Genomic DNA, 21187 nt, shown 5'->3' with positions numbered 1-21187 from the left:
ACCCTAAACCATATATATATAACTAACCCTAGCTAATCAACCCTACTTAATTAAAACACATAACCCTAAACTGTACTAGCTAGCTATAACCCGATCTAATAAAAACATGCTCGATCTATATATAGCAGCTAGCTAGCAAATTAAACGGTAGATTAACACCAATTAATATATATGACATGGCCTATATCGATCATATGTTGTATAACATCTCCCTGAGATTCATTAATTAATTATATAATTATCGATGATAAATTAATTAACTTGAATTTTGACAAGTTCTCTCGAATGAAAACACATTTTATTAAGTTTCCTCATAATATATATATAATTAGTGTGCGCACTCGATCGATGATCCCTAAACCTTAAACAACCCTAAAACTCCCCTAAACCCTAAACACCCTAAACACTAAACCCTAGACCCTAAACACCCTAAACACTAAACCCTAAACCCTAGACCCTAAACACCGTAAACACTAAACCCTAAACCCTAAACCCTAAACACCCTAAACACTAATTAAACCCTAAACCCTAGACCCTAAACACCCTAAACTAAACCCTAGACCCTAGCTAAAAACCCTAAACACTAAACCCTAAACCCTAAACCCTAGCTAACCCTAAACCCTAATTAAACCCTATATATAGGCCAACGACACTTAATTGTGCATCAAGCAGGCCAGGGGTGCCTAGCTCGCGGTCCTCTAGTTAAATTAAATGTGCCATGCATTAACCCTAAACCATATATATAACTAACCCCTAGCTAATCAAACCCTAGTTCATTAAAACACATAACCCTAAACTATACTAGCTAGCTATAACCCGATCTAATAAAAACATGCATGCTCGATCTATATATAGCAGCTAGCTAGCAAATTAAACGGTAGATTAACACCAATTAATATATACGACATGGCCTATATCGATCATATGTTGTATAACATCTCCCTGAGATTCATTAATTAATTATATAATTATCGATGATAAATTAATTAACTTGAATTTTGACAAGTTCTCTCGAATGAAAACACATTTGATTAAGTTTCCTCATAATATATATATAATTAGTGTGCATGCATGGCCTACCATGCATGCATTCGTGCATATATTTTAATATATATTTGAACATATTCTTGGGGATTTCAATCTCTCTCTCTCTCTCGATCATCTATATATCGTTGTTGGCTAAAAAACACACACATATACACATGCACTTTATGCGCAAAAGCGCGTGTGCCTCTAATAATGTGTGTGTGCGCACTCGATCGATGATCCATAAACCTTAATCCCTAATTAAATAAACCCTAATCCCTAATCCCTAAACCCCTAAACACCATAAACATTAAACCCTAGACCCTAGACCCTAAACCCTAACCTCCTAACCCTAAACCCTAAACCCTAATTAAACCCTATATATAGGCCAATGACACTTAATTGTGCATCAAGCAGGCCAGGGGTGCCTTAGCTCGCGGTCCTCTAATTAAATTAAATGTGCCATGCATATATATATGTGTTTAATTTGGGGATTTCAATCGCTCTCTCGTATGTAGATCTCTCTCTACCTCTCTCTCTCTCTGTCTCTCTCTCTCTCTCGTTAATTGGTGGCCAACAACACACACATGCACTTTGTGCGCAAAGGCATGCGCCTCTAATAATGTGTGCGCAGTCGATCAATCTAGTTTTGATTAATCATAGCACACAAATAAAGAAGTTGTATTTGAATCCACACAACCTAATCTAAAACACATAACCCCTAACATGGCCTAATTAATTAACCCCTTCTCTCTACCTAATTAGTGGAAATTGCACAAAATCAAAAGGGGTCCCTCACTAATTGTGCATATTTGCTAGATTGTGATAAACTTTTGCCCCATATATATTTGGTGGATGGGTGCATCTTGGCATGTAAAACAATTAGTGTTTGCAAATGGCGTTGTCAAAATTTATGTACAAATGATTTCTTTCCATCCAAAGTGCATAAAATGGGAGTTTTAATGAAGAAAGTACAAATAAAACAGCTCAACATGCTTCCACACCCCGATTTCCACACGAAGTAGAGCATATTTAAAGGATAATTCCAGAGTTTTACTATTTTTCAAGCAACTTTGCTAATTTTCCCCCACTCACATGACTTTATGTCGATTTAACGAAAATATGGCAAATTTAAACTACATGGGCGGGATAGTTTGAATTGTGCGCGCGGCAAAGGGAAGCGCCTATTCCTCAACCTTGTGCATGGCAAATTACACACGCAACTCCATTAAACGCCACCTACCGACCTTAATTATCACCCCGGCGGCCCGGCCGCATGACCCCCCACCCACCCCTACACAACTTATCCCCGTCCGTGCGAAGAGCTTCCCTCCCCGTCCCGTCCGTGCGAAGAAGAAGCTTCCCCTCCCCGTCGTTCTTCTCGAGACGCACCGGCGGTCAAGTTGATCCACGGTAGGGCTGCTATCTCTAGCTCAATCATGTATCGGGCAAGACGGCCTAACGATTTATATTTTCTTGATGCTGCTAAAAAATTCGTCAGTATGCTCGAACTAATTGGCACTTTATAGTTTTCCGCTCGATTTGTCATCGATCAATTTGTTCATTTGTGTGGGCATATAGAGTCAGTTCTGCACTCGATCCATTAATTTGCTGAAATGCCATGGCAGAGTTTTGTACACGATCTGTTTGCTAAAATGTCGATGGGCATTTTTTGTTTTGTACTCGACATGATTGCTGAAATGCATAATCATGTAGTATAGTTTTGTACTCGATGGATATACATTTCCTACTTCGCCTTAAATTAATCACCAACCACGGTATCTCATAATTAAACAGAGGGACAGAACTTGGATACGGCATGGACACTTATGTTCCCCTTCATATATAAATGGTGTTCAACCCTTTATGGGGTTTATTAGAGCTCATGAAGGTCACAACCTGGACGTGTATTGCCCGCGCCGCACATGTATGAATGGTGAGAAGAGGCCTCACCCTGTAGTGGCAGATCATTTACACATTTTTGGGATGGACCGCACATATGTTAGGCGGGTTTAGCATGGTGAACCATATAATGATCCTTTAGCAGGAGAAGCAGATCTTGCTCACACTGTATGTGTGCTGGCATATGTAGTTAATTATTTATATTGATGTTGCCGCTGTTTCAATCAATAGTTTGCATTGCTGTGCAAGGTTCTGTACTCAAATTTAACTTGTTGCAGATGGATGGACGGGAAGGAGAGAAAAAGCGCTTGCTTCAGGAAATGGGTTTCAGCTCTGGGACATGTGCTGTGCCAGATGAGAAGGTAAATACGTAAAACGACATTTGTTCAGGTTGCATCCCTTAGATGTTTGTCTAATCGGTTGATGTACTAATTGCAGAAGCATAGAGTTGAAGAGGTCTCTCAGTTTGATGGGAGATTTGAAGATGAATCTCAATTTGATGCACCTGTGGATGGTACTGATGACGAGCCTTTCATAGACGAAGGTCCCGCACCCGAGATTATCCAGCCTACAGAAGGAGGCCGTGGACCGAGTACACAGCTTTGCGTTGAAGTGGATGCACGCCCGGAGATCATCAGGGGCGTCCGCGTAGTCTCAAGACCACCCAGCCCTGATGCACCTGTGGATGGTACTGATGATGAGCCTCTCATAGACGAAGGTCCTGCACCTGAGATTATCCAGCCTACAGAAGGAGGCCGTGGACCGAGTACACAGCTTTGCGTTGAAGAGGATACACACCCGGAGATCATCAGGGGCGTCCCGGTAGTCTCAGGACCACCCAGCCCTGATGCAAAATGTTGAGCTACTTTATGATTCGTACTCTTATGTTCTGGTGCTGTAGTATGTTATGATTTGTACGCCTTTGGCGCTAGATTAAGCATTCAGTGGATGATCGCGTTGCAAAATTCGACACCCACACAATCAGTTCATCGTATGAGTAGTAGCACAATTACTTCTACAGCGATTCCTGCCAGCGCATTAGTTGGTAGCATGAAACACTTTCAGGTACTCCTCTCTGATTCATATTAATTGACTCAATTCTGTCTAGATATGGATGTATCTAGATGCATTTGTTAACTAGACTAACAAACTTGAGTCAGTTAATATGAATCCGTGTAAACCGCCCAGTCCTCGAGCAGCTAGTTTATTGACTCTGGACTCCAAGCCTCTCGCGGCAAGCCATCGATGAAGCTTTGACCAGATCTTGGCCCGCAATTTTTTGTGTGTGGAAAATAGCAAAGCTTTGACCAGTTCCTCTCGGGATGCAGCACGCCGGTGAGCTTGCACGGTTGCCATGAGCACTTTCCGGCAGAACTTCCTCTTCAGCGCCCTCAAAACCGCTGCTGCGAGAGAGCACGCAGTGCCTCGAGGTGGACGGAATTCTGGATCTCAGGGCGGGGGGTCCGCATCGTCCGGGAACGATCTCCAGCGGGTTAACGAGGACATGCATGGCGGCCAGGGGATTTGTTTTTTTTTTTTGGTTTGAGCTTGGGATTTGGGGTTTTTTCGGATAGGGGAGGAGGAACCGAGGAAGAGGAAGGAACAGCCGCGTGCTTGGCGCGTGGCGGTGTGCTTGAATTTCGAATTTTTGTGAAATGTTTCATTTCCCCACTACAATTCGGGGGTTTCTTGACGCGCCAATGCGTCCCGCCGGGCAGCTTCAAGTGAATTTGGGGTGCCACGCTATGGGCCCTAGTTTCCGTGAGACATGTAATGACTAGTCACATCAGTAAGTTCACTGTGTAATAAAATATGTTACCCCTCCCCTTTATGTAGCACCCCTTCTCTCCCGATCGAGTGCCGATTGCCGACGGATGCAAGCCGCTAGCTCGATCCCCTCCTTTTGCCTCCACCGTCCAGGCATCCAGCTTGGAGGGGCAAGCTGCATCTAGACCAAGCGGATTAGGTAGGACTAGTAATGTTCTTTCCTTTCTCGAGATCGGTTCTTTTTTCCTCTCCTCGATATCTTGCGCATCTCTTTTCTATTCTGGGCGAAGGGTTGTCTTTCTGGTCACCCTCGAGCTGGGAGTGATTGATGGGGGTGGGGGGCGGGGGCTACCTTTGCTTGGATTGGGGTGTTCTTCCTTTATTTGTCAACATTTGCAACCTTTGTAGTTTCTGCTGATCCTCACTGTATCTTTTGTCAGCTTGTACAGGAAAGGTAAGACCTCGGCGGTGGGGGCAATGGAGCGTAAGGCCACCATGCATGTGGGCAGTTGGCTGAGCCTGAGCTGCGTCCCCAGCCCCGCGAAGCAGGTACTCCGTTTGCTTATCCACTCTTTACCTTTTAAGTGTCTCTCTGCATCCTCAATCTGTTCCTGTTCTGGAATATGCTTAAAGTAGCACATGTCTTCAGGTGTTTGTGCGTAAAGCCTCTGTGACACCATGCTCTATATTCTCTGTATCAGGTTGGTACCTCCAGGTTCCGTGCTGAGGCTATGGGGAACGAGAATAGCGCCCCACCTGCCCGCAGGAGCATGGCCCGATCTCGCAAGCACAAGAAGCGAAATGCCATCGCCGAGCCGGGCGGGGACCGCCCGGGGGTAATTTTTTAACCAACTTACCATGATGTAGTCCGAATCCGATACTCCCTCGGATCCAAATTAATTGACTCAACTATCAGTAGATACGGATGTATCTAGATGTGTTTTAGCTCTAGATACTACTGCCTCCATCCCAAAGCTTTGGGCTTATATTATTTTTAGAAAGTCAAACTATACCATGTTTGACTAAGCTTTTACCAAAAATCAGTAACATGCAAAATACAAAATTAATATCATTAAATAGATAATAAAATATATTTTCCTACGGTATCTACACAAGTATTATATTTGTTGATAGAATGTTCTAAAATTTTGGTCAAACTTTGCTTGTTTTGATTTCTCAAAAATAAATAAGGCTTAAGCTTTTGGATGGTGGTAGTACATTCATATCTAGACAAAGCTGAGTTAACTAGTTTTTTGCCTGTCCATAGCTAGTGTTCATGCTGCAAAAGGCTAAGAGCATCCACTATATGCATCAGTCTATCTCATACAGTAATTCAATATCACTGCTGAGGTCTGCCTTTTGTTTTGCTATTCATATGCAGACTGAAACTTTAGGGCCTTTACTCAAAAGGAAGATCAAAACTGCGGCTGATCAGGCTGCCAGTATGTTGATGCCGCCCCCATCTTCTAAATGCCTCCACAAGCACAAGGCCACGCGCCGATCGGGTGGTGATCTTTTAATGAATATGGTATATTTTCTTAATCCACAAAACATGCCTTGATTTTTCTCTGTTTATTGTCGGTTTTTTCTATGCTTGCCAAAAGTTTACAACAACAACAACAACCAAGCCTTTCAGTCCCAAACAAGTTGGGGTAGGCTAGAGTTGAAACCCATAAGATCTCGTAGCCAAAAGTTTAGAAACACCAAATTCGTTTGCTTACAATCATCATACAGTAATGTTCATCTACTCCAGTTCCCCTAACCCAACAAAAAATGATGTTAATTACGATTTTTAGATTAAAAGAGCATCATTAGGCACTGTTAATTACGACTTTGAGATTAAAATGTCATTTGCAATTGTTAATTACAATTTTGAGACAAATGGTTAGTTTAACCTCGATCTCTTCTGCTCTCCATTTATCCCAACCGAACAAAAATTTAACCATTCCATTCCTCTGAAATGGAACCATTCCATTCCATTCCACGCTGTTTCAGAACCGAACACACCCATGCATTGTTGTGAACTGTTGTCCATACACGGCCATGCCCTTCCACTTACATCCAGCACTATATGCATCAGTCTGTCTCAGAGTCATTCAATATCACTGCTGAGATCTGTTCCCATTCTTATGCAGGCTGAAACTGCTGCGCCTTTACTCAAGTGGATGCAAAATGAGGCTAATGAGGCTGCTGTGAGGACGATGGTGCCGGCACCATCTTCCGAAAACCTCTACAAGCACGAGGCCATGGGCCGATAATTTCTTATGTTCCATGCCACATTATTGATGTTGTCTACATGTTTTATGCACACTTTATGTCATATTCGTGCATTTTCTGGAACTAACCTATTAACAAGATGCCGAAGTGCCGATTCGTTGTTCTCGCTGTTTTTGGTTTCAGAAATCCTAGTAAGGAAATATTCTCGGAATTGGACGAAATCAACGCCTAGGGGCCTATTTTTCCATGAAGCTTCCAGAAGTCCGAAGACGAGACGAAGAGGGGCCACGAGGCAGCCAGAGCATAGGGCGGTGCGGCCCCTGCCCTGGCCGCGCGGCCCTATGGTCTGGGCCCCTCGCGTCGCCTCTTGACCTACCCTTCCGCCTACTTAAAGCCTCCGTGACGAAACCCCCAGTACCGAGAGCCACGATACGGAAAACCTTCCAGAGACGCCACCAACACCGATCCCATCTCGGGGGATCCAGGAGATCGCCTCCGGCACCCTGCCGGAGAGGGGAATCTTCTCCCGGAGGACTCTACGCTGCCATGGTCACCTCCGGTGTGATGTGTGAGTAGTCTACCCCTGGACTATGGGTCCATAGCAGTAGCTAGATGGTTGTCTTCTCCCCATTGTGCTATCATTGTCGGATCTTGTGAGCTGCCTAACATGATCAAGATCATCTATCTGTAATTCTATATGTTGCGTTTGTTGGGATCCGATGAATAGAGAATACTTGTTATGTTGATTATCAAAGTTATATCTATGTGTTGTTTATGATCTTGCATGCTCTCTGTTACTAGTAGATGCTCTGGCCAAGTAGATGCTTGTAATTCCAAGGCGGCAGGGGATCAAAAGAAAAAAAGGAAATAGCCAGAAATTAATTAGGGGTCAAAAATAAATCCACCAAAGAAAACTTTTATTGTTCATAGAGGATGACATGTGGGACCGACCTGCCAAGAGCGTCCTCATCGTTTCAAAGGGGGCAGGGGATCAAAAGAAAAAGGCAAATAGCCAGAAATTAGGGGTCAAAAATAACTCCAAGAAAGGAAACTTTTATTGTTCGTAGAGGATGACATGCGGGACCCATGAGCCAGCAGCTTACTCAACGTTTCAAAGGTGGCATGAGATCGAAAGAAAAAGGCAAGTGACCAAATATCGGGAGCCAAAAATAATCCAAGATTTATTGTACATAGAGGATGACATGTGGGTCCCATTTTGCAGCAGCGGTCTCAATGTTTGTAATGCGGCTTGAGATCAAAAGAAAAAGAAAGTAGCTAGTAATTAGGGGGTGAAAAAAATCCAAGAAAAGAAAGTTGATGGACATAGAGGATGACATGCGGGTCCCTTGAGCCAACAACTTACTCAACGTTTCAAAGGGGGCAGGGGATCAAAAGAAAAAGGCAAGCCAAAAATCAGAGGGTGAAAAAAAATCCAACAAAGGAAACTTTTATAGCACATAGAGGATGACATGCGGGTCCCATGAACCAGCAGGTTCCTCAACGTTTCAAACGTGGCATGAGATCGAAAGAAAAAGGCAAGTGACCAAATATGAGGTGCCAAAAAAAACTCCAAGAAAATAAAGTTGATTGCTCATAGAGGATGACATGCGGGTCCCATTTAGCTGCAGCGGTCTCACCGTTTGAGAGGCGGTAGGGGATCGAAAGAAAAAGGCAAGTGACCAAATATCAGGAGCCAAAAATAATTCAAGAAAAGAAAGTTTTATAGTCCATAGAGGATGACATGCGGGTCCCATTTAGCAGCAGCGGTATCACCATTTGAGAGGCGGCAGGGGATCGAAAGAAAAAGGCAAGTGACCAAATATGAGGTGCCAAAAAAATCCAAGAAAAGAAAGTTTTATAGTACATAGAGGATGACATGCGGGTCCCATTTAGCAGCAGCGGTATCACCGTTTGAGAGGCGGCAGGGGATCGAAAGAAAAAGGCAAGTGACCAAATATGAGGTGCCAAAAAAATCCAAGAAAAGAAAGTTTTATAGTACATAGAGGATGACATGCAGGTCCCATTTAGCAGCAGCGGTATCACCGTTTGAGAGGCGGCAGGGGATCGAAAAAAAGGCAAGTGACCAAATATGAGGTGCCAAAAAAAACTCCAAGAAAAGAAAGTTGATTGCACATAGAGGATGACATGCGGGTCCCATTTAGCAGCAGCGGTCTCAACGTTTCCAAGGCGGCAAGGGATCAAAAGAAAAAGGAAGTAGCCGGAAATCGGGGGTCAAAAAAAATCCAAGAATAGAAAGAATTTTGGTTCATAGAGGATGACATGCGGGACCCATGATCCTGCATCGTAAACGGCTCGATCGGAGAACGTTGAACGAGATGGCGCGATCGAGAAAAAAACAATGCCGGAGAGGCTGCCATCCGGGCCCTACATCCCTCGGCGGTGCGGATTTGCGTTGACTCGGCCGGCGAACCCGAGATTTCGAGATGCACCACGTCCCGGGCCACCATACGCGACGTTTTGGCCGCTTTCGTCGGGCTAGGTGGCCTCAAAAACGAGAAAAAAAAGTTTTGACATGCACCACGGAGGGACCCAAAATCGTCGGCCATGGTACACCAGCAACCACGGCGCGACTTCAACTTCGTCGGCCATGGCAACTTTTCTTGTAGTGGGATGCAACTGCGCTTGGGGATTTCGGAGGAGAGGGCGAGCGCTATGGAAGGAACGATGCGGCGTGGTGGGGATCGAGATACTGCGCGTGCGCGTGATTCTGGGAGGGTGAAGAAGAAGATGGTAGACATGCAAGGGGCAAAAACTAGGTAGTACTCTAGGCTGCTGCTGCGACTGGGCGCCGATTTGACTGTTGGTATACTAGCATGCCACTCATCTATGAATTTGCGACGACGTTTGGTGCAGTGATGTCTCATCACATCAGGTTGACCAGAGAGGTTTTTTTTACAGTTTCCATTTCGATATATTTTTCGCCAATAATCATAGTTCTCTACATGCCAGAGACACGTACCTTAACACGTGGGCAGCATGCAACCGCGCGAGCACCAAAATGGAATGAGAGATGTTTTAGAGCAGAACTTCATTTTCAATGCCTTTCTTAGCTTGGTTTGGAAACCGGACAGAGCTTCGGTGACTTGATGCTTCCAAGATACATTGTGACTATGTGCCACCATCTACCATCCATTTGAGATCCAACGTTCCAAACTATCTCTTATTTCGAAGCTAAAAAAAACTATTCTGAAAATTTTGAAAAAATCCAGTAATATGTAGATGCCTTGTTTTAAAATCTATGAAGCTTGTGATTAAATAGCTTCTTATGTACTCGAGCACTAGTTCAAACTAAATATATATTTGCTCACAAACCTATCATTCAAATCTAATGAAACTTCACCAAAATATAAATCGAAATATGCATGATTTACTGGAAGTTTGAGATATGAACCTTAACATAAATTAAGATGGGGCCCATGTAGTATGAGATGTGAACCTTACCATTAAGATGGGACCCACATAGTATGAGAAAGTGAACCTTAGCATCTTAATAGTATGAGGAAGGAGAGAGAAATTATTTTCTTTTGTTTGTGGACAACCAACAAGCTTGTAGGTCACCCATAAGAAATTTTCCTTGTGGAACACATCCATTATGTATAATAGACAACCTTATGGACTACTTTTTCCTTGTGAACAACATAGTGGATTCCCACGGGGAATCACCTATATATGTGTGTATATATATAGTAATAATATTAACTTTCGCCATAACTTGGGTCCCATTTATCTTGTGAAGTTTCCCACTATGTATGATGAACTGAACCTTAGCATTAAGATGGGACCAACATGTATATGCTATTGGTGTACCCACATGCACGACAGAGGAATGAGAGATAAATTATTTTTGATTGCTAGTTGTTTGATTCTACGGGATTTTTTCCTACACCAGCTAGTTGTTTGATTCATGGGAACATATCCTATAGGAAATAATCCTATAGAAAATAAACATGAGGTCATATCTCATTGATAATTCCTTTGGCTGAATCAAAGAGAACTCATCTTCCTACAGGATTCGACTAGGCATGCCATACTAATCATATGTTTTTTTCCTATTCCTACGAATCATGCAGCCCAAGGAAATATTACTTGTTGATAACCTTCACTACAACCTTATCAACTACTTTTTCCTTGTAGATAGGTCTTGTGGACAACATAGTGGATGATCTTAGCCTTTTGCATAGCGGTGAAGCTTGACAAGAAAGGTTGGAGGGACAACAAGCTGAGAGAAAGTAAAATGAGCTAATATTACGCTGAATTTTACAAATAACATAGGCTTAATTTTTCTAGGTTGGGCGGGCCACGACTCGGTTTTGCTTCAACTAAGACTAGCCATAATGGGAGTATCATAGGTAGTAGTAGTATCATGCATGTCATGTAGGTATAAATCTTATGTGGCACATCAATTAATGATGAGAGAGGTGAAATTAGTATCATAGGTAGATACAGTATCATAGCACGTAAAACTAGAAATTTTAGAGGCAAACACATCATGTACACATATTTGCATTGAGATTCTACAAAACATTAAATAGAATGGAACTATGATACTAATTCATGATACTATGCATTATAGGTGTTGTATCATAAACTAGTATCATACTCCCTCCGTCCATAAATAAGTGGATGTGCAGGATTTTCAAGGTAAATTAGTAAAAAGAGAGAAAAATTGCATTGGGAAGATGCAACCAACATCTCTCTCCTCTTTAATTATTTCATCTCCAATAGGCTAAGTGCATGTACAAAATTAAGATAACATGTGTTGAATATTATTGGGTTTGATTTCCATGCGATGAGAGAGAAATAACTTTTGCTAATTTAAAGTACATTGGGAACATAGAAGTACACTCTTTCATGGACAAAGTTTGAGGCTAGATGTCCACTTATTTGAGGACGGAGGGAGTATGTATGATACTAGTCTATGATACTTCCCATTGTGACTAGTCTAAGTGCTTTTGCACAATGAACACTAGCTATGCACAGACCTCAAAAAACAGTTCTACATCATTCTACTATTCACACCTTTTTTTCTAATAGAATACGTACCATTGTTTTTAATATAATCTTGTGACGAGAGTATATATTTCTAAAATAGCCATTTATGTTTCGCATAAGCTCAAAGAGGGGTACTTAATTATGAGAGATATCTTTCAACTAATACGTTGTAGGAGTACTTTAATTATGTGAGCTATCGTGTGAAATGCTTACTAGAACAAGTACAAAAGGTGTTTGATAACATTACAGGACACACGCCCAGTGTAGCCTGCGTTGTAGGAGCATTACATCAATTTAACAACTACGGAGGAGTAGCCTAGGTAGAGATAACAGGCAAAGGAAATAGTTCAACAGATAGTACAACACAACTACGGAAAGGGAGTAGCCTAGGTAGAGATAAACATTGATGACCCACAAGTATAGGGGGTGTATCGTAGTATTTTCGATAAGTAAGAATGTCGATCCCAACGAGGAGCAGAAGGTGTTGACAAGCAGTTTCGATGAAGGATTCACTGTAAATGCTCACAGACAAGTATTCAGGGGGTTTTGATGTAACAGTTGAATAAAGTACGAGTAAGTAAAGTGCGAGAGTAACAATTGCAGCGAGTGGCCCAATCCTTTTTAGCACAAAGGACAAGCCGGTTTGTTTACTTATAATGACCAAACGTTCTCGAGGACACACGGGATTTTAGTCTAGTGCTTTCGCTACATACGGCTAAATAATCTTCATTGTTATGATAAGTGTTGTTTGGGTGAACCTATGCTAATGTACCGCCCTTCCTAGGACTAATACATACTTGTGATTATACCCCTTGCAAGCATCCGCAACTACAAGAAAGTAATTAAGAATAAATCTAACCACAGCCTTAAACTGCGAGATCCTGCGATCCCTCCTCGCATCGATATACCAACGGGGGTTTAGGTTTCGTCACTCCGGCAACCCCGCAATTGGCAAACGAGTACAAGATGCATTCCCATAGGCCCATAAATGGTGAAGTGTCATGTAGTCGACGTTCACATGACACCACTAGAAGAATAACACCACAACTTAAATATCATACCATTGAATATTACTCAACCATAGTTCACTACTAACATTTAGACTTCACCCATGTCCTCAAGAACTAAACGAACTACTCACAAGACATCATATGGAACATGATCAGAGGTGATATGATGATGAATAACAATCTGAACATAAACTTGGTTCAATGGTTTCACTCAATAGCATCAACAACAAGTAGAGATCGATACCGGGAGAGTTTCCCCTATCAAACAATCAAGATCAAACCCAAATTGCTACGGCGGTGACGGTGTCCGGCGATGGAGACGGCGGTGATGATGGTGGAGATGATGATGATGGTGATGGAGATGATGTCCAGCTCAATGACGGTGATGATGGCGTCGATTTCCCCCTCCCGGAGGGAATTTCCCCGGCGGATTCCTGCCCGCCGGAGAGCTCTTTTCTCTCTAGTGTTCTCCGCCCCGCAGAGGCGGCTGTAACTCTTTGCGAGGTACCCTCTGTGGCTTAGGTTTTCGGGACGAAGGATTTCGCGAAGAAAAGGAGGCGAAAGGGGCTGTGGGCCCCCCACACCACATGGCGGCGCGGCCAGGCCATGGGCCGCGCCGCCCTAGGGTGTGGGCCCACCCTGGGTCCTCCTGGCTCCTCCTTCTGGCTTCCTTCGTCATCTTGAAAAATAGTATTTTTGGTATAATTTCCTTCCACAGTTGATCTTCCGAAATATTGCGTTCTGACGGTGCTTTTTCCAGCAGAATCCTGGCTCCGGTGCTTGATCCTCCAATAATGATGAAACATGCAAAATAGATGAAATAACATAAGTATTTTGTCCCAATATGAAATATATCAATGAATAACAGCAAATTATGATATAAAATAGTGATGCAAATTGGACATATCAACTCCCCCAAGCTTAGACTTCGCTTGTCCCCAAGCGAAACTGAGCTCGATAAACAGGACCACATGTTTATGGAGTGAAGAGTCGATAAATAAAATACGGACAAGAAGCATCATATTCATTCACACAAGACATTATAGTAAACAACTTCCTCATATAATTCAACTTGAAACAAGTATAAGGTAATCACAAATAAAGGTGCATAAGAAATCATAATTGGTGATGGCAAACTTCGTTCTTGGTCAGAGAACAATTAACAGATTATATTTATCTCATTGAGCATCGCTCTCATGTTAAAGTTTATAAGGCACAACTTGCATACTCAATCATAATGGTCTTTTCATGATCATTGATAACTTGCAAAGCTATATTCATTCAGATAAAACTTGTACTAAACAAGGAAGAATAAAAGACATGATGAAGCAAATCACAATATAATGGTTGGATCACAACTACTCAAATGCTTGCTTGAGATGGAGGGAAATAGGTTTACTGACTCAACATAAAGTAAAAGACATGCCCTTCGCAGAGGGAAGCAGGGATTAAATCATGTGCTAGAGCTTTTTTAGTTTTGCAATCATATAAAGAGAATAAAAGTAACATTTTGAGAGGTGTCTGTTGTTGTCAACGACTGGTAGCGGGTACTCTAACCCCCTTGCCAGACAACCTCCTAAGAGCGGCTCCCATATTATTTTCATTTTATGTGGCACTCCTTCCAGCCTTTCTTTCACAAACCATGGCTAACTGAATCCTCGGGTGCCTGCCAACAATCTCATACCATGAAGGAGCACCTTTTTATTTTAATTTTATTATGATGATGACACTCCCCCAAACCTTTGCTTTCTCAATCCATGGCTAACCGAATCCTTCGGGTGCCGTCCATCAATCACATACCATGGAGGAGTGTCTATTTAGTTTAATTAATTTGGGACTGGGAATCCCATTGCCAGCTCTTTTTGTAGAATTATTGGATAAGCGGATGAAGCCACTAGTCCATTGGTGAAAGTTGCCCAACAAGATTGAAAGATAAAACACCACATACTTCCTCATGAGCTATGAAACATTGACACAAATAAGAGATACTAAGTTTTGAATTGTTTAAAGGTAGCACATGAAGTATTTACTTGGAATGGCAGAAAATACCATGCAGCAGGTAGGTATGGTGGACACAAATGGCATAGGTTTGGGTTAAGGTTTGGATGCACGAGAAGTATTCCCTCTCAGTACAGGTCTTTGGCTAGCAAGGTTAATTAGCAAGCATAAGAGTTGAAGGAAACAAACAAATATACATGTGATAGAAACAATCATGCATCTTCCTTGTAAGCACAAACAATTTTAACTTCAGAATAATAAGCTATGAGCTAACAAGAAGGAAAGACAATGAAACAATTACATGTATTTCACTTTTCTACTTAAACCTCAAAGTGTTGTTGCTATTGACCAATGCTAAGTTTGCCAAAACCAAATAGATTTATTTAATGCTCCCAAAGTGATACTAATACTAATGACAAGGTAAACCATATAATAGAGATTGCAAACTAAAATAAGATGTGCAATATGTAAATGATAAGACTTCTCATTAATATTCCATAACGATAACTCACACCAAGGGATACATAGATAACCAACTAAAGGAGAGATACTTCCAAGCTGCAACCCATCTTATATGATAACTTCCCTACTCATGATATGACACTACTTGACAATAAAAGTAAAAGGTAGTGATGATGTGATACCGCGGCACTCCCCCAAGCTTGGAACAAACCAAGGGGATGCCAATACCGATGATGAATTACTCCTTTGGCGATGGTGGTGATGAATTCCTCCCGCGCTTCTTACAGAACTCCTTCAACTTCAGTTTCTCAGCTTGACAATTCTGCACTAAGACTCGAAGAGATTCATTGTTATCTGAAGTTGGCGGTGATGACCTTGTGATGCGAATCGAGTGGTATTCGATCATTCTTCGGAGACGGCAATTCTCCTCCTGGAGTATCTCCACGTCTCTTCTTAGAGCCCGATATTGATCACAAAACTCATCGGTAGTCCGTAGAACTTCTTCCAACATAGGGAAGGAGTCGAGGCTAAGAGCGGGTGGTAAAGGTCCCTACAGGTTGTGAGAAAAAGAACGTCGAGCGTCAACAGATCCCACCAAGATTTGCTTGCTCCCTCCGGCTTGCTGCCCTTGTCTTGATGGCACCTTCTTCACTTCTTCCTCCGAAAGCCCCTTGCCCTTGTTGTTGGAGGCCATGGTGCTTCTAGACCGAAAACAGATCCTGGCAGAAATAGCTCGAAACAAAACACGTCGAGAAAACGATATACGGACCTCCAGGGGTCCGGGGGATTATATAGCAAAAATTTTCACGACACAAGGAAAGTACCAGATCGAACCAGAGTCGGAAAGGGGCGACGAGGCGGCCAAACCATAGGGCGGCGCGGGCCCAGGCTTGGCCGCGCCGGCCTATGGTGGCGCCCCCTCGTGCGTCCTTTCCACTCCGTTTCGAACTCGTAATTTTTCATATTTTCCAAAAACAGCGAAAATATTGTTCGGAAAGTAAATTGCGTACTTTTCATTACTAGTAATGTTACCTATTCAAAGTCGAGTTCTGGCGGACTGTCAATTTGCCCTTTTATGAAAGCCTCCGGTGTTTCCACTTGAATAATATCAACATCAACATTATAAGAGTCACCTGAGATATAATGCTTGAGTCTTTGTCCATTCACCACTTGCGTGGCATTGCCTTGGAGAGAGCTAATTTTGATTGCTCCTGAACGATAAACCTCCTCGACAACATACGGTCCTTCCCATTTTGAGAGTAATTTCCCTACAAAGAATCTGAGACGAGACCGATACAATAGGACTTTATCCCCAATATTAAATTCTCTTTTGATAATCCTTCTATCATGCCATTTTTTAACTTTCTCTTTAAAGAGTTTAGCATTTTCATAAGCTTCACTTCTCCATTCATCTAGAGAACTTAATTGCAACAACCTCTTATCACCTAGGCAAGTTTAGGATCTTTATTTAACTCTCTAACCGCCCAATAAGCTTTGTGCTCTAGTTCTAAAGGTAAATGACAAGCTTTCCCATAAACCATTTTATAAGGTGACATTCCCATGGGATTTTTATAAGCAGTTCTATAAGCCCAAAGTGCATCCTTCAATTTACTAGCCCAATTCTTTCTAGTTTTATTAACGGTCTTTCCCAAAATAGATTTAATCTCTCTATTTGATAATTCTACTTGACCACTAGTTTGAGGATGATAAGCGGAAGCAATTCTATGATTAATACCATACTTAGCAAGAGTTTTTCTAAAACCTCCATGAATAAAATGAGAACCTCCATTAGTCATAATATATCTAGGTACTCCAAATCTAGGAAAAATAATATCTAAAAGCATTCTTAAAGAGGTCTCACCATCAGCACTTTTTGTAGGTATAGCTTCCACCCATTTAGTAACATAATCAACAGCAACAAGTATGTGAGTGTTACCTTCCGAAGACGGAAAAGGTCCCATGAAGTCAAATCCCCAACAATCAAACGGTTCAATAACAAGAGTATAATTCATAGGCATTTCATTACGTCTGGAGATATTACCAACCCTTTGGCATTCATCGCAAGATAAAATAAACTTTCTCGCATCCTTGAAGAGAGTTGGCCAATAAAAACCTGATTGTAGAACCTTTTGCGCGGTTCTTTCTCCGGCTTGATGTCCTCCATAAGCACTACCATGACATTTACTCAATATTTCTTGTTGTTCATATTCGGGAACACATCTTCGCATAATACCATCCACTCCTTCTTTATATAAGTGTGGGTCATCCCAGAAATAATGCCTCAAGTCATAAAAGAATTTCCTCCTTTGCTGAGCTGAAAAGGTTGGAGGCAAGTACTTGGAAACAATAAAGTTAGCATAATCAGCATACCAAGGACTATCTCGCGAGCTCACCTTTATTACAGCCAATTGTTCATTTGGAAAACTATCATTAACGAGAACAGGATCATAAGCAATATTTTCCAATCTAGACAAATTATCAGCAACACGATTATCGGCACCTTTCCTATCTACAATATGTAAATCAAATTCTTGCAAAAGAAGTACCCATCTAATAAGCCTCGGCTTAGCATCTTTCTTTTTCATAAGGTATCTAATTGCATCATGATCAGTTTGAATAGTAACTTTTGAATCAACAATATAAGATCTAAATTTATCGCAAGCAAAGACTACAGCTAAAAATTCTTTTTCAGTTGTAGCATAATTTCTTTGAGCGGCATCAAGAGTTTTACTAGCATAATGAATAACATTCAGTTTTTTATCTACTCACTGTCCAAGAACAGCGCCTACAGCAAAATCACTAGCATCACACATAATTTCAAAGGGTAAGTTCCAATCAGGAGGTTCAACTATAGGAGCAGTTGTTAAGGCTTTCTTAAGAGTTTCAAAAGCTTCCTTACAATCGTCATCAAAAACAAAAGGTACATCTTTTTGAAGAAGATTAGTAAGAGGCTTTGAAATCTTGGAGAAATCTTTAATAAATCTCCTATAAAACCCAACATGACCAAGAACACTACGAATACCTTTAACATCCCTAGGATAGGGCATCTTCTCAATTGCTTCAACTTTAGCTCTATCAACTTCAATACCTCTCTCGGAAATTTTATGTCCCAATACAATTCCTTCATTAACCATAAAGTGGCATTTCTCCCAATTAAGAACAAGGTTAGTTTCTTCACATCTCTGCAAAAATTTATCAAGGTTTCGCAAGCAACTATCAAAAGAATTCCCATAGACGGAAAAATCATCCATGAATACCTCTACAATACTCTCGGAAAAACCATGAAAAATAGCAGACATGCATCTTTCAAAAGTAGCAGGAGCATTACATAAACCAAAAGGCATACGTCTATAAGCATAAGTTCCATAGGGACAAGTGAAAGTGGTTTTCTCTTGATCTTTAGCTTTAACAGCAATTTGTGAAAACCCGAATAACCATCAAGAAAGCAAAAATGAGTATTTTTAGACAATCTTTCTAGCATTTGATCAATAAATGGTAAAGGGTAATGATCTTTCTTAGTAACTTTATTAACTTTTCGAAAATCAATGCACATTCTATACCCTACAACTACTCTTTGAGGAATGAGCTCATCATTATCATTAGGCACAACATTCATTCCTCCTTTCTTGGGAACGCAATGCACAGGACTAACCCATCTACTATCAGCAATAGGATATATAATACCAGCTTCAAGAAGTCTTAATACCTCATTCCTTACCACTTTCTTCATCTTCGGAATTAGACGACGCTGATGTTCAACAACAGGCTTTGCATCATCTTCCATATTAATAGCATGTTGGCAAATAGAAGGAGAAATCCCTTTCAAATCATCAAGAGTATAGCCAATAGCGCCTCGGTGCTTCTTCAATATTTCCAATAACCTTTCTTCTTCAATCTCTGAAAGCTTAGAACTAATAATAACAGGATATATTTTCTTATCATCAATATGAGCATATTTAAGATTATCAGGCAAAGGCTTTAAATCAAAAACAGGATCTTCCTTTGGTGGCGGTGTTGTACCCAAATCTTCCACCGGTAAATCATGCTTGAGAATAGGTTGGCGAAGAAAAATTTCCTCAAGCTCATCTCTTTCTTTCCTAAAAACTTCACTCTCGCTATCCTCCAAATGTTGCTGCAAAGGATTATTAGGAACAAGAACAATAGATGCACACTGCTCCATTTTAAAATCATTACTAGGCAAATCAGCTTTATAAGGGGTTTTGGTAAATTTAGAGAAGTTAAACTCATAAGATTCACCAGCAAATTTAGTCAAAATTTTCTCTTTCTTGCAATCTATAATAGCTCCACAAGTATTTAGAAAAGGTCTACCAAAAATGATAGGACAATAATCACTAGCAGCAGAACCAAGTACCAAAAAGTCAGCAGTATATTTAATTTTACCGCATAGAACTTCCACATCTCGAACAATACCAATTGGAGAAATAGTTTCTCTATTAGCCAGCTGAATAATCACATCAATATCTTCAAGTTCACAAGAATCAATTTCGTGCATAATCTCCGTGTAAAGCTCATAAGGAATAGCACTAACACTTGCACCAATATCACATAATCCATAATAGCAATGATCACCAATTCTAACAGATAGCATAGGAACACTAGTGTTGGGGGGATAACCCCCGGTATGCCAAAGGCATGCCAAACCGGATGGTTTGAGCCATCGAGATACCGGTTTAATGTTCTTACCGGAAACAAAGGTAGGAGTTTGGGCTAAGTGAAGCTAAGCCGGCATCTCCAAGGGGTATGCCGGAACCCGGTAAAGAAGATACCGGATCGAAGGGCCTGTCGGCAGGATCTGGTCAAAGATTCTCTTCGGAGCAAGAAGACAAGGATGAGCTAAGCAAAGTGGCTTTAATCAGAGCCCTGGCGCCAAAGAGAGAGATGACGCTGAAAGAAGCCGGAGGACGTCAGCGTTCGTGATTAAAGAGGACCCCGGCGTCATCTATGATTAAAGTAGCTTTGTAAAGTAGTTTGTCCATTCAAAGATGCCATTAGGGTTTCTTGTTCTGTAATCCACCCTCTCCCCTATATAAGGAGAGGGGGTATTGCCTCTTACAGGTGCGAGACCACAGAAGGGATTAGACGATAGAACTTGTAACCATGTTCAGATCAATGAAGCTAGCGATCTAGTGAAGAGTTCTTCCTCTTGTCTCTCTTCTTGTATACCGGCCTTTGGTTGTGTTCTTGAGGAAAGCATCCGGAAGTTCATCCCATCTAATCGCAAACCCTCCCCCGAATCCTCTAGCGTCCATTCGGCCCCAATCTAAGCCATCCTATGGCATCTGCTCGTTCACCACGACGACAGTTGGCGCCCACCGTGGGGCCTGAAGTGGCGCTTGAAGGAGTTCACATTCGGGCGGGCGTCCTCGAGATCTCCGGCGAGCGTACGGTGTCCGCGCTTGTGCAGCGCATCTACGCCATGGACTTCATGAACGACAACGCGGGCTGCTTCGCCAACGGCGGCATCTTCCCCAAGAACGGTCGCATCATCGAGTTTGGCAGCCACCGCGTCTACTTCGGCACCGTCCCTGTGCGCCAGCGCCTCTCGCCGGTGCTGGTGGCACCGGACCCGCCAAGATGGCTCTGTGCTAGCCGCGCCACCGGCAGCGTCGAGGTAATGATGACCGGTGTGGTTGGTGCAGGAAAAGAGGCTGTGGGTGAAGGTGCTGGTCGTGCGGCTTCGACCCGTGCGGCCAAGCCACCGCTGGAGCGCAACGCAGGCGCAGCGGGAGCATCATCCGCGCCACCGGAAACACCGCTCCAAGCGGCGATGA

This window comes from Lolium rigidum, unplaced genomic scaffold, assembly GCF_022539505.1.
Source record: "Lolium rigidum isolate FL_2022 unplaced genomic scaffold, APGP_CSIRO_Lrig_0.1 contig_4553_1, whole genome shotgun sequence".
NCBI classification, from domain to species: Eukaryota; Viridiplantae; Streptophyta; class Magnoliopsida; order Poales; family Poaceae; genus Lolium; species Lolium rigidum.
This window is presented reverse-complemented; position numbering follows the sequence as displayed.